The sequence below is a fragment of the Columba livia genome, chromosome 2 (genome assembly GCF_036013475.1).
Source record: "Columba livia isolate bColLiv1 breed racing homer chromosome 2, bColLiv1.pat.W.v2, whole genome shotgun sequence".
Taxonomy (NCBI): Eukaryota; Metazoa; Chordata; class Aves; order Columbiformes; family Columbidae; genus Columba; species Columba livia.
Genome location: NC_088603.1, coordinates 34,519,102 through 34,533,118, shown reverse-complemented (window position 1 = coordinate 34,533,118; position 14,017 = coordinate 34,519,102). Strand labels below are relative to the sequence as shown.

The 14,017-nt window shown below is 40.6% G+C and overlaps 1 protein-coding gene across 13 annotated transcripts in view; it reads left to right on the top strand.

Annotated features, from left to right (window-relative positions):
• Positions 1-377: 377 nt before the first annotated feature.
• Positions 378-14,017, top strand: part of HYCC1 (hyccin PI4KA lipid kinase complex subunit 1) — a 48,263-nt gene continuing 34,623 nt past the window's right edge. For 2 of the 13 annotated variants that reach the window (XM_065051299.1, XM_065051296.1), the window contains exons 1-2: positions 460-521; positions 2,249-2,377. The gene's annotated coding sequence lies outside the window, so the exon portion shown is untranslated. Of the gene's footprint in view, positions 522-2,248; positions 2,378-14,017 lie in introns of all 13 variants that reach the window. The other 11 variants (XM_065051293.1, XM_065051302.1, XM_065051291.1 and 8 more) reach the window with 8 other exon arrangements.

The window sequence follows — 14,017 nt, the reverse complement described above, 5'->3', positions numbered from 1 at the left end:
ACTCCCCGCAGCATTCCCCCGTCGGGACACGACCCTCCCCGGCGCCCCGGGCTCCGCTTCGGCTTCCCCGTGGCCAGGGCTGGGTGCTGCCCGGCGCTGGAATCACGTTCCTGATTCAGCCCCGGCGGGGAGACAATGACTTATTCTCGCCCCTCCCCGGGCCCGCCGCCGCCTCCCACGTTTCGGGGCCTGCGGCTGCGGGACGCGGTGGCGCTCGCCCCCCCAGAGCGCCCTCCAGCCCGGCCGCCGCCTCCCGCCCGGCCCCGCCGCCGCCCGCCCTCGGAGCGGGGCAGCACCACCCATTGGGGGAGAGGAGGGCGCGGGCTCCCGCACCGTCCGCTCTGCCATTCTATTGGCTGGCGTGACCGCGCTTCGCCCTTCCATTGGCTGCGGCCCCCGCCAGGCAGCAGCGGGGTCGGGCGGTGCCAGCCAGCCCCTGCCCGCCCTCGCCGCTGTCGCTCCCGGCGGGCGAGTAAGTCCGCGGGCGGCCGCGGCGCCGGAGCCGTTGTCGGGCGGGAGGGGTGAGTGTGACCGGCGGCCGTTCCCGCCGAGCCAACTCTTCCCGCGCGGGGCAGGGGCAGCGCTCTGCGCCGCCGGGACGGTTGACGGCCGTTGGGCAACTAACGGCCGGTTAAGGAGAGCCCGGTGGCACCGGGTCCCGCGCACCGACCCCGCGGCGGGCGCTCCCGCCCCGCCCCGGGGCAGCCGTGGGCGCGCCGCTGGGGCGGCCGTTACCCGCCGGCCTCGCGCGTGGGGAGGGAGGTGGCGACGGAGTTGCTGCGGCGGGGCCGAGGGACGGGCCGGTGCCCGGAGCGCGGTGGAGGGTCAGGGCGGGGGGCCGTGACGGGCTCGGCGGGCCTCCTCCCGCTTAGCCGGGGAGAGCAGGTCCGTGCCCCCAGTGTGGGGCGGGGTGAGCGGGGCCACGGGGTGGCGCTCCGGGGAGCGGCTTCGGGCTCCCCTCTTCCCGCGGGTCCCCTCGGAGCGCCGCCGGCATCCTGGCCGCCTGCCGGCGTCCTCCCGCGCCCCGTCTCCCCGAGCGGCGATCGGGGAGGGCAGAGGCGGGAAGCGGTGACCCCGCTGGGGCGGCTCGGGGCTGGCGGGGCAGCGGGCACTGGTGTCGCCTGGAGAAGGCAGCTGGGGCTGTGGGCGAGACAAAGGAGCTGCTCCCGCTCGTCTCCGCGGAGCAGGGGCAGCCAGCGGGGTGTCCGGCAGCCGCCTGCCCGCTGCTCCCGCTGCGCGCGTGTGCCCTCCTGGGAGATTTAGGACGTAGTTTAGTTGCCTGCTGTGAAGTGCTTTCATTCTCTCCCGTCTATTCTGTGTGTGTGTTTGTTGTTTTTATTATTTTTTTCCCCTGCCGCATTGAGTTCGGTGTCCGTGGGTAGGGATGCGAGAGGTGGCAGCAACAGTTGCAATTACTGAGAGTTTGCGGTTGAGGTTCCTAAGAAGGAAGTGTCGCAGACTGCAGGGGGTTGTGCCTGTGTAGGCTTCGTTATTTAACTACACGTACGTTAAATTAAATCGCTCTGTGCTTTGTGTTTTAAAGGTAATGGTAAAAGCAAAGGTGATGTTCGTGGACTGATCATGTGCCCTGTAATCCGGAAAACCGTCATGTTTGTGTCCAGTCCCATTGAATTCAAACTCTATCCTGATAAAGCTCTTCGAGTCTTAAGTTCACAAGGAAAAGATTTGCCTGCTCGGGGATTATTAAGTCTTGTTAGCACTGATCTTCCATAATTTTTAATATAAACTGCTAGTGTGTGAGAAGAAAACTACAGAAGAACAAAGTACAAAAGTTGCTATTAAGTGATTGCTGTTAGGAAGTTTTATTACGTGCAGATTCAGATTTGGTGATTAGTTTTAGTTTTTTTTTGTTGTGTGTTTGTTTGTTTGTTTGTTTGTTTTAAGAAAACTGGAACAAGTGGCACTGCAAAGAAGCAACAAGCAGTTTTACGTAGCAAAGTGTAGAGTGACATTGGTGATTGCTTTTGATTGCATCTAAAAGGCTTTTCTACAGTTTTTCCATCCAGTAATGCAGCTAGATGCTGCCAAGTGTCTTTTCAGAAGCCTGTGCTTTTCACAGAATGCCTTTACCTATGATAGTGCTTTGCTTTTGTTGTCCTCTCCACCTTTCAACAAGTTATTTTATGTTGTGTAAAGTAAGTAGCATTATAAAACTTAGTCAAAGTAACTTCCAAACTATTTTACTTTCATCAGTGAAATACTTTTGTTTAAAGTAATATTCTTTTAGTTTTAGATCTATCTGGCACTGTTCTTGGACATATTTTTCCTCCAGAGTAAGAAGACAATATGAAAATACTACTTTTGAAATGCAAAACTCATCTGCTTCTCTTCTGTGATAACCTCTTTGTGAGGCAAGGTACTTTTAACAGGCCTTTTATCGGAGGGGTGACAGTTTTGAGGAAGTTCAGTATTGCTTTGGATGATTTATTAACTGTAGCAATTTGCTTGCTTTTCAGTGTTGAACTGTTTTGAAGGTACAAGTTAAATTTATTCAGAATGCTTCTTACAAGTAAAAAGGCTTTCACAGGCAGAATTATGTTGAACTTCAGCCATAGTCTCCTGAATGAGAGGGTTTTCTTCCACTTGAGAGTGTCCATGGTAGACATGTTCACAGGCATAGCTGGGTAGTTAAGTCACTGGGATTCTAATTTTGCAAGGACTTGTATCACAAACAAGCATGTGCGTGCTATATTGCAAGGCTAGGCGCTACCAGTGACATGTGTCATCTATATTTTACTTAGCACAATGGGGCTGGCTCTGAGCTGGGAGAAGAGACCGTTTACTGATGCATGTTATGACTTTATCAAACCTAGCAGTAAGTTGCCGAGTTAGTCTAATTCTTAGTACATGCTAGTGTAAAACACCAATATCTTCTGCCGTCTCTGTATGTTCATGTCAGGAAATGCATTATCATTAAATCCTGACTTAAGGTAAATATTTGGTTTTCTCTTAACCTGTGACTTTAAATCCACACAACGTGAAAATGCTTGTTTGTTCTGGAGACCTATTAGTTATCTAATGTTGACTAATGTCTGGCTATTTTAATTAGAAAATAAACATACTTTTTATGGCCTGATGTGACACCTGTTTGTTTCAGGTTGTTTAGAAGATGCATAGTTTGAGAAATCTGTGTGATTTGTAAGAGAAAAGTCACAGTTCCCAGGCTTTCATTTGGGACTATGAGCCTATGGAGCACTCTTTATATTTGAGGCTTTTAAATGAAACTCTTATGAGGTGTAAATGTTTACATTGATGAGAATATTAAAATGCAGTAGCACTTGGATTCTTAACAAAGATCACCTGGGCACTCTACAAACATACAAGCTTAGACTTAAATCTCTTAGGTGGATCACCAGGCCAGGTTTCATTCCCAAGGCTTTACTTAGGCAAATATGCTCTCTGTGTAACCTGGCACGCTTCCTCTCTTAAAAAATGCATGATTGGGTACAAAGCTTATACTTCAGTCTACCATAGGATTTGTGCGGGTGGTTTTGCTGGCGTAGATGGAGATTAATGCATATGAATCACTGTACTTGTGTATCACGGTGTTACCAGTTACCAAGCAGTCATTATTCTTGGAGCAACAGGCATGAAGTTTAAGCAGGAGATCCCATCATACGGGATAGGAACTGAGAACACAGATGATATGACCTTCACTGTGTGTGTGCTCTGTTGTCTGTGAAGTGAGGAGAACTAGAGTCTGAATCTGTTACACTTCAGAAAAATTGGAGTCTGCCAATTTGTATTTATCTTCTGAGATATAATAGCTTGATGACCGGAGTGACTCTATGTAATATCTAAGGTTTCTTGCATGGTATTATGGAAATACTATGTGCTTAAAACCTCTACTTTATATGCAGTGATTTTCAGTGTGTTGGTTTGTACTTGGTAGGATGTACTTGAAATTATTTATTGTTTTACTGAAATCTGATAGTTTTCCTGCTCAACAAAATTACAGCTTTTGATTTGTTAATGCTGTTGTGTTTAATTATGTGAGTATAAAAAACCCCACACCTTAATTAGAATTGTATGCATGATATCTTTTATTTAAATCCATATTTCCTTTCTTTTCCAAAAAAAAAAAAGTGGCCCTTTTGGCAGCTTGCTGTCCTCATTTGCCAGAATTGAAATGGTGACCTATTAAATGCACCTTTGGGAGTGGAGAACGTGTTGGAATTAAAGCATTGTTTTATTAGCATCAGTTAATTAGGAACTTAAATTGGATTAATTTATTTGAAATGCTTCTTGAGATAATCTTGGAAGGCAATAACAAAGTGGTGTCAGGACAAGGACTGAAAGCTGTGTCAGATCCGTGTTGTTGAATACAGTGTGCTAAAGTATGAAAATACTTCGAATGTGTGGCAACTGCACATTGCTGCAAGACCATGTTTAAAGCTTCTAGGCTGCTCAAGCTCTGCATGGTATTAAAGTGTTTTATTAGTTCCTGCATTGACCAGAATGTTCCCGTACTCTAATGTATACTGTAAGTGTAGGCACACACTTTTAAGACTAAGTGCTCTGCATGCTCTCAAGATTTTCCTTATAAATAACTGACACTTTAAATATTTGAAGTTACTTGAAACATTGGTGAAATTTAAGAAGTTTTCCATGAGGCTGAAGGGGTGAAATGCTTCTGCATTTGTTTGTATTGTAAATCATCAGATTTCTATTACAATTTGTGCTGGAACTTTGGTAGCATGAAAACTCAAATACTTCTGGATTAGATTAAAAAAAAAAACCAACACCACAACATCTGAAAGATCCAACAACTGTAATAGTTTTCAGTGTATAGTACATCTAAAATAATACAGGATATGAAGTGTTTTCTTGTACTTTTGGTGCAACCATTGTGAAGCCTTTGTCCTAATTAGGACCATGTTCATGAGCAGCAGAATAAAAATAGAATAGCAGCTTAGTTTGGGAGGGTGGCTGTTATTTACAGCGATTTCTTTAGACACATCCCCACATGAACTTACGTGCTTTGATAACAGCTGGAAAGGTAGTGAATAAAAGCAGCATTGCTTGCAGCACAAATGAGTACTGAAGTTGTCCAAAAGCAACCCTTTCTTGTCATTGCAGTGCTAGAAATGGGAGGATGTTGGTGTGTTTGATTCAGTGTGATGAATTAAGGGTTTCGTGTAAGCCTTCAGTGTAACTTCTAAATGGTGTACAAATTTAATGCAAATGGGTTTGATAAATAGTTGTTACTAGGAGTACTATTTATTAGAACTGGAATCAATAAAGCATGTGGAATTTGGGCAGATACTTAATAATTGTCACTCTTCTGTATGGAGAATGCCATGAAAAGTGAGGGTGTGCATGAGAAAAATTTCTTAAGTTTGTTTTAAATGACCATTATTGCTGGAGAATCATCCGATTGTTGAGATGAAGACTGGAAATGAAGACTGGAAATCTCTCCAAAACAGATGTATGTTTGTCTTCTTCCATCTCTAACGCTTGGTGAGATGAAATGCTATGTGGCAATCAAAGCATAACAAAGACACTTAGGTAAAAGCAATACTAGCTGAGTAGTAAAACATGCCTTTTCCTGATGCAAATGTTGCTGAGTATTTGTTTTACATCCTAATTAGCATAAGAGCTCTCATTCTAAATTTAGTGACAGAAACTGTATATTTCGGGCACCTTTGATAGCTACTAAAGAGGGTTCTTTTAGGTAAGAGATAAGATATCCTTTGCATTTTGTTAGTTTTTTTCTATTTGGAAGCTAACCTTTAATTAAAAATAGTGTAGTATGCTCTGAAGCTGAACTGGATACTAATTAACTCATTTCAGTGCTTAAAGCCATGCTGTCTCCTAAGGTTTCCTGTTGTTTGCTCTGGATAAATATTTATGCTTCGGCAAGACATTAACTTCAACCTGATGAATAGTGCATGCAGCTTCAATATTTTTGTTAATACTAAACACCATGAATCAGTACTATTACTATATTTTATTGCAATTCTGTTTTTAGAAAGGGGGCAGGAAGCCCATTACACTTTAAATACGCGATAGAGAAATCTAATACTCAATAATTAATCTGTCTAGCAGTCTGAGTATTGAAGCTAGTGCTGGAAAATATAAGGTCTTCATGAATGTCTGGTTAATGGACAAGACTGTACAATATCTTTGTGGTTTGTTTTCAAGTACTTGAACCCTGTTCTCATATAAAGACAATTGGTTTGTATTTTAAATTCTTTTTAATCCTGTAGTATTTTCTGTACTAAAGGAAATGGCTGGAATACATGTAAAAGCATTAAGGTGATTTAATAAATATTTAAAAAATGCCAACATCTTTGAACATTAGGTTACTGTGAATATTTTCAAACAGTCTATTATGAAAGACATGTTGGGTATACTATAGTAACATCTCTATCTGAGGAAGCAGGCTATAGGATCTCCAGATACAAAATTAAAAGCTTTTTCTCCAGTAACATTTCTTCTCAGTATTTGCTGGCTGAAGGATGTTGTATTACTTTTCCAGAGTTGAAGTAAGTTGCAAAATCAGACTACAACATCATATATTTTGTGTTAGGCTGATAAAAAGCATTTTTTTCTAAACCGTGGGGAGGAGTGATGTTTAGGAATTCCTTAGCTCTTGGTACTTAATGCCAAAGCAACAATTTTATGTTTCTTACAGTAGCTCTACAGTGGATTTACCAGTGAAATTCTGAATATTATTCTACAATTTATGGTTAGTAGCACATCTGGCTGAACCAATTACTGTCTGCTCAGCTAAAATAATACCTTCCCTATTTACTTAATTTGGGTTGTGCCAAAATACTTATCTGCTTCATGTCACATGCTGCAGATGTGCTACGGCTTTTACTCAGTTACAGCTTTTAGACTCAATAAGCTGTAGTCTTTACACTTATGTCTCTCATACTCCCAGTTATATTGACTCCATATGTCAGGTCTAGAAAGACTAATAGGCTCCTGCATTTTTTTTCCTGCTTTGAACTAAATTCCCAGTGCAGCAGCCAGGGGAGCAGGTGGGAGGCTTTTGACAGTAATTCTGTGCGTCCGCTTACACATGCGTTTTGTAGCTTTGCCAGTGCTGGTATAGTGTTTACTAATTCCTGCTGCCTGTCATGAGAGAATGAGAGTTATATTTAATTGTAAAGCTGAGGGGGAAAAAAATCAAGCATCTTTCCCTTCTACCTGTTTTCTCTGCAGCATTTTATGTCAGTACTGTAAATGATGGGTATTTTTGCGACACTGTACTTCAGACAATCAAATTTGCCATGTTACTTAGTGAAACACAACAAAGGGAACATCTGTTTTGCAGAGTACTCAATGATACTGCTTGAAGTATCAGAATTCTGTGTTGTGTGTGTTTTTTTTTTTTTAAGCTAGAATTGGTTGCACTTTTGTTGAATTTCCTATAATGTGTGAAAATACAGCAGAACTATCCTTCCAGCACTTTTGCGTCATGTTAGAGATTGACTGAGTAGATTAGCAATCTCTATGACTTTTAATATTTTTGCTGCCTTAGTAACTTTTGTTTGGCTTACATATTTTCAATACTATTCCTTTTGTCTTACACCAAGGTTTAAGAGTGTGTGAAGCACGTGCATTTTCGTTGTTTACCAAGAGTTCTTACTCAAATGTAGTGGTTATTTATGCAGGGATATTTTATCTCAAATTGATATTACTGGCAAGCTGTAGCTGTACAAGGAAAACTGATACGGATTTTCTACCTGAAACTTAGCATAATCAGAGAATGTCTCTATACCATGCAGTTCCTTTGCATGTGTAGTGTATACATTCATTTGTTCCTTAAGAAAGTAATGAACATCTTTGATTCTTTCCCATTTTAGTGGTATTTAAAAGTGTCTTAAATATTTTGTCCTACTCTGGCAAATAAGTGGATGATAACTCACAAATGTTCACAAAGTTGCTGCAATCTAGTGAAACAGTGACAAGGACTAACTTACTTAACCATTTACAACTTGTTTTTGGTGTGGTAAAAGTCCTCTATAAATTCAGTAGCAGCAGTAAGATGTGAGTTTGACATCAAGGGAAGAAGGAACACCTAAAAGAAGGTCTCTGCTTGTGCAGTAAACAGAGGAACTGACAAAAGTGTCAACAGGAAGTTAACTGATGAAACAGGAACCAAATAATGCCACTTTTACCCTTCAAGGGGTTCCTTAAATGTGTCTGCTGATTTTAAATGATGAATATGAGCCTTTTGTGTTGTGCCGTTATGAACACCCACCCCTCGAATGTCATACTGTTTATAATCTCTTCACTGAGATTATATTTATTTCTTTTTTATTCTACTCTTGGATCACTACAACTCCCTTTTCCTATGGATATGACCTTTATTTTTGAACACAACATGTTGCTTCCTAGGGTTATTAAGCTGTATTGATGTCATTCGGCTCTGGTTCATTTGAGTCCACTGTGTCCCAAATACATGTGTAGTCAATGACCAATTTGCATGTATTGTCATAATTCCATCTGCCATTCAAGTGACTTTTCAGTTGCTGCTTTTAAACAGGATGCGTTAAATCAAGTTGCAGGTTCGTGGACTTCAGATTATTATAGAAAAAAATTTTGACTGCTTTGTTGTTAGGCTACAGAAATAGTTGTCGGGCTCTAAATCCTAAAGTCTGTGCTCTAGACCAGGGCTCTGAATTTATAACTGAATATTGAAAAACTGCTCACTTATTCTAGAAATACTACATATGAAGGTCTTAAAGAATGCACTTAGACACCAGGCCTGTCTTGAGCAGAAGACATCTTGAGATTTAATGACAATGCAAATAAAAGAAATGGGAAAAGAAAATGAATGCTTGCTCCATTATTTTTAATCTTAAACTCTTTTCTGCTACCTAAGCGATATCAATACAAATCCAGTAGAAACTTTGTTATGGCTTTGGAACAATGGCACATTACTTGATTACCATTTACCTTGGAAATCTGTGCTGAATTGCTCAAATAAAAGTCTCTCCAGACCCTATGTAACTTGAGTTTCATTAGATTTGTATTTCTTTATTTGAATAATTAATATTCTGAGCTTTAGATACTTTCATCAAGTGGGAACATTTTACTTGAAAAGCTTTTTCTTCTAATAGGAATTCAATCTAAATTAATATGCCCTACAATGTAAGACAATTAACACTTTTTTCTGCTTTGCCACTATTATGCTTTTGGGATTTGACTTTTTAGAAAACATTACAATACAGAGCAAGACGTACAGGGTAATAAATTATCTGAGACTTCAAGTTGTGCACATGTCTGTACTACAGCATTGAAGTTATATATGACAATAGAGCATTTAATGTGTTGGATGTATCTTTTCTGAATGAGACAGAAATGTGGGTCCTGCTGTTACTTTTTAAAAGTTTTACTAAAAAAGTCATGTTTTTCTGTTGCTTATAAAGCATGTAAACAAACAAGCAAAAAACAACACCACAAAAAAAAAAACAAACCACAAAACCACCACAAAGTTTTTCTTGTGTGTTCTGAAATGTTTTTCAAATTAAAATGTCCAGTCTTGTGAGTATAACAGGCTTGTGTAGGAAGGCTGTTGTTGGGGGAGAAAGGAGAGATAGGAGGAAGAAAACTGCCATAGAGAGATAAAGCATATTTTCCCAGAAGCTGTTTAACACAGCATTATGTGCATGTATTGATGATTCATTCTAATTCTGTAACTTAACAGGGAGCAATCAAAAACCACTCAAAGCAAACTAAATCCTAAGGTTGTTTTCAGTATTGATCATAGAGTCATAGAATCATTTTGGTTGGAAGAGACCTTTGAGATAATTGAGTCTAACCATTAACCTAACAGTGTCAAGTCCACCACTAAACCATGTCCCTAAGAACCTTGTCTATGTGCCTTTTAAACATCTTCAGGGGTGGTGACTCAACCACTTCCGTGGGCAGCCTCTTCCATTGCCTGGCAATCCTTTCCGTGAAGAAACGTTACCTAATATTCAAGCTAAACATCCCCTGGCACAACCTGAGGCTATTTCTTCTTGTCCTATCGCTTGTTACTTGGAAGAGAGACCAACACCCTCCATGCTACAACCTCCTTTCAGGTAGTTGTAGACAGTGATAAGGTCTCTCCTTAGCCTCCTTTTCTCCAGGCCAAACAGCCCCAGATCTTTCAACCATTCCTCATCATACTTGTGCTCCAGGCCTCTCACCAGCCTGGTCACCCTCCTCTGAACTCTCCCAGCACCTCAATGTGTTTCTTGTAGTGAGGGGCCCGAAACTGAATACAGGATTCAAGGTGGGGCCTCACCAGTGCTGAGTACCGGGGTGGGTGATCACTTGTCTAGTCCTGCTGGCCACACTATTCCTGATACAAGCCCTGGGCACACTGCTGGCTCATGTTCAGCCAGCTGTCAATCAACACCCCCAGGTCCTTTTCCACCAGGCAGCTTTCCAGCCACTCTTCCCTGAGCTTGGAGTGTTGAATTGGGATTTTTGTGACGCAAGTGCAGGACTCAACATTTGGCTTTGTTAAACCTTATACCTCTCCTCTGGAAAATGCACCTTCATATAGCTTATTTCTGTCAAAATGAGCTACTAGAATGTGGATCAATAGACTACCATAAACCTCTTTCTGCTATGAAGTCTGTGGTGTATTCCTGCTTTTGCCTCATGATCTTTAGTGATATGATAGAATGGTATACTGGAGATAATAATTTGCAAATATTATGTTATAAAGAGTGCTAGTGTTGCTGCATTAGTAAGGTTAGGGTCATGGGACGTATCATAGCACTTGTTTAAAATAAGTGCTTTGGAGTAAAAGTAAAATCAAACTCTTACAGTCATATTTGATCATGTCTGTTACTACACTACATTGTAGATCTACTCTTGGTAAGCACGCTGTAAGGGTTATTCTTCCTTGTACTAAGTTCTTTAAAGCCTGTTTCCAGGAAATCCAAGTCATTGACCTGTCTAAGGATTTATGCCAAAAGCATAGTTTAATGCCTATTTCAGATGCAATGTGTTGGATTTTCTCAGCTACAAGTGGAAATGTTTTGAAAGGCTAGTTCATATTGATGGATACATGAAAATTTATGAATGCCTGCAGAGTAGGAGACCAGGTTGTAGAGGGAAGTTGTAACTAGACATGTGCAACTGTCTGGTGAAGGAGGGTATGATTTCAAAGGAGACAGAGTTCTCTTTAAATGCTTTTCATGCTAGTAATACTATTTAAAAAATAATTAGAACTTGTAATAACTGATTTTTAGCAAATAAAAATAAGTCACTTCTAATGCACCTTGAACTTTTGTAATGTAGTTCTTAGTTTGTGGAGCTGCCCACGTTTTGTGAAGGCAGAAGGAAGATTCAGTTGAAATGAGGTCCCAAGAGCTGCTACTAAATTTCTTCCTCATGGGGCTCGTGTAGTATCTTCTGAAGTCAGTCCATGGCTTGCAGGTAGGCATCTCTGCCTTTCTAGTTAAACGAGGTGCAGAAACTTAAAAAGGCATTGGAAATAGGCAGAATATCCTGAAATGTCATTCTTGGCCAGTGGCACTGGGAAGTTCTGGCAAAAAGTGTTGCATTCTTGATGTTGCCACTAAAAGTAGAAGGTTAAGAGTATTAAAAATGGAAGGTGAAGAGCCTGCTCAAACTTCCATCTCTACTTTGTGAGCTGAGTCTTTTCCTTGTGATAAGTCACTGCTAAACTACTTGCTAGTTGGATGCTTTAGCTGCAACAACATGCTGTAATGGTAGAAGCTGTTGGAATTGTACCTTTAACAGTTGATGCTCAGAGGTGAAGTACAACCTCTGCTCAATTCTCCATATGCTTTTTAGGTCATACTCAAGCTTTTGTGCAGCATCTGCATGTGCATGCTGTACACTGAGAGTCTTTCCAACAAGCTGAATTACCTGACACCTTTTTTTGATATGTGGCTGAAAGTTCAGAGTGAACTCTAACTTGAGATGACTTGCAATTTTCACTTAGAAAGGAAAAGATGTTTTTAGAACTAGCTTGCAGAAAACAGACTTCACAAACAGCTAGATTAAATGAATAACTACCAGTAAAGGTATACTATAGTAGCACTGAAGTTTGAGGAGGCAAGGAACTAGAGGTCATGGCATTGCTACCAAAATAGTGGTCTGTGCTCTTGAAAAGTCCGTTGGTTGGTTCGGGACTTGTATGCAACACTGAAACAAGAGCTGCAATATGATTATGCTCTCCAAATATTTTATTTCAGTTCACTATTTTAATTTGTCTTTAAGCTTAAGGGAATTTCGTGACTTCTCTGGGATGTAGCATGCTTTGGGCTTAGGGAAACTAGGGCACATGAGAACAGTAAGTTTGCTCTGCTTGGGGTTCTTTAGAGAAAGTTTCTTGTGAATGGTGAACTTGTGCAGCGCTGCTTTCCCTACAGAAGCGGTGAGGGTGCTGTGTCACCTGCTGCAGGATTGCCTGCTCAGAGATGTCCTTGACACAAGTTGCAGAAGTGCAGATACATAGAAAACAGACAACATTTCTAAAGCTTTCTAGGTTGTTCTTACCAAAGCATAAAGAAGATACCTTTATTTTATTATTATGGAATTTTGTTTATTTTAATCCTAGGGGATTTTGTGGCTAAAGCAAAAACTGAAAAACCTGTGTGGATTAGGTCACTTCTGTAGTATTAGCACACTGTTCCCTTATACACATTTCTTTTTGTTGTTTCACATATATTTGGCTAAGCTTGTGGTTGTACTCACTTTAATGCTACTTTAAATTATCTTTCCTTATGATGCATATAGTTTTTACCTTGATTTTTTAATTTATGTTAAACTGTTAACTATTTTAATCCAGAATAAAAAAGAACATAGTTTAAGACAAGATTTTTCAACTGCCTGTGTTTTATTTATCTAAGAGTAGGCTGTTTATATTTGTTCTTTCTTAAAGATTTAGCAAGATGTAAACAATAGTGTTTGCATGGAGTAAAAGAAAATAGGAAACAAGTATTTTTCAGCTGCTAAGAAAAACTGTTTTGAAAGTAATAGCTCTTATTTTCCTGTAATGAATGTAACTATTGGTATATTACAGATGATAGAAAAGCTAACCCTTGAGGATACACTGCAAATGAAATAGTTTGAAAGAGAGTAGGGCTTTTGCAAGCTGCAGAACGGGATGTAACTGGAGCAAGTTGGCTTGCAGATGGTCAGTTTTGACTGACTCTGTGGTTATCAGCATGGCAGTTGTACTTACAGTGTGCTTTTGTGTGGAAGGTGGCAAGGAATAATAGTAAAGTAGGATTTAAAAAAAAAACATTCAAGCTCTAGAAATTACTTCCTCTTCGGTTTGGCACTGTATGGCTATGGCTGCTTTTGTACTGCTTTAACAATATGAATCTGATTTACTATGGCTTGTATAAATTCAAGTGAATATATCAATGTTTAATCTTATATGTCTGTCTCAGTGAGTTGTTCAGCTGGCACGAGTCATTTGATTGTCTTGAGAGAGTTATCTCCTTTCTGGTAAAGGGCAAGTACAAGGTTAGTTACGTACAAAGGTGGTTTGTAATTGTTGTTTCTTAATCTGAAATTGAGCAAATATAATTGCCTGGAGTCAAATATCAGGATTAAAATCTTCAAAAGCCTATGCTTATGGGGATCCTACCTTCTGCTCGAAACTTCTTAGAAAGCATTAATGTTTTGGGTCATGTGTGCCCATATGACTATTTGCCAGCATCGTAAACGGCATTATGACCTCAATTGTAGGTGTTTGTGTTTTTTGTTTTGGTTGGTTTGTTTGTTTTTCCTGTTGGCAGAATTGCAAGGTTGTAGAAGGTTGAGTTATAGTTTGATAAGCCACATATTTCTGTGTAGGTTTCTGGGCTGCAAAGCATCTGTACTCTATGGTGCTGGATCCTTTGCAGAAGAAAAAACTTATTTAAGACAGTTATTTATAGTTTCTATACAGTCTAGGTAATGTATGCTTTCTTTCTTTAGAGTAACTTTGTTTTTTACTTATTTGCTGGCATCAAAACTGAATTTATGTCTGTCGTCCATTTGTGACTGAATATTATGAGCC